Here is a 776-nt window from a genome sequence, read left to right on the forward strand (position 1 = left end):
CATATATTATTATATTATATAACAAGATGTCTTTGGGAGGTTAAAAGCTTTTGCTGATATTGTAATTTAGGCCATGCATTTTGAAGACATTCAGACAATGAAATTCAATGAGAGGAGATTGAATATAATATAAAGTGCATGAGTTCAAATACCATCATTGTTGCGATACACACCTATCGATCATTCACCTATTTTATGCTTACCGTGATTGATCAGGTTACAGCAGCTACAGATAAATTAAAACAGAAACTGTATAATATTAACTCAGCTTCAATGGAATGAAAGGACATTCAACAACTTTAAAAAAAAGATCTCACGTTCTAAGCCAAAACAAATGTGCAGTTTCTGTGGAAATTACATATAAAAAAAGGCCTTAATCAGAGAATTCATTCTACATCAATAGTGAAGATTTGGACGTCCAGCGAAAAACAATTATTGAAGAGAACTGTAAGTCTATTTCTTTGTGCACTATTGAAGCAAACGTTCAGTTTCCATGTACTTAATATTACACACACAAACGCACACACACACACACACACACAAATATATATACATATGTGTGTGTGTGTATGTATGTATGTACGTATATACAACTGATTGAACTTCGGTATGGGAAACATTTATAACCTTCTACGCCTCTAAGCCACTATTATTTCGAAAAGTGGCTTTTTTATATCTTCTACTGATTGCTCGGAGCATACTAACTTCCGACAACTGGATCCTGTAATCTCATGTTTACATACACACACACACACACACACACACACACACACACA

The sequence above is a fragment of the Octopus bimaculoides genome, chromosome 24, assembly GCF_001194135.2.
Source record: "Octopus bimaculoides isolate UCB-OBI-ISO-001 chromosome 24, ASM119413v2, whole genome shotgun sequence".
NCBI classification, from domain to species: Eukaryota; Metazoa; Mollusca; class Cephalopoda; order Octopoda; family Octopodidae; genus Octopus; species Octopus bimaculoides.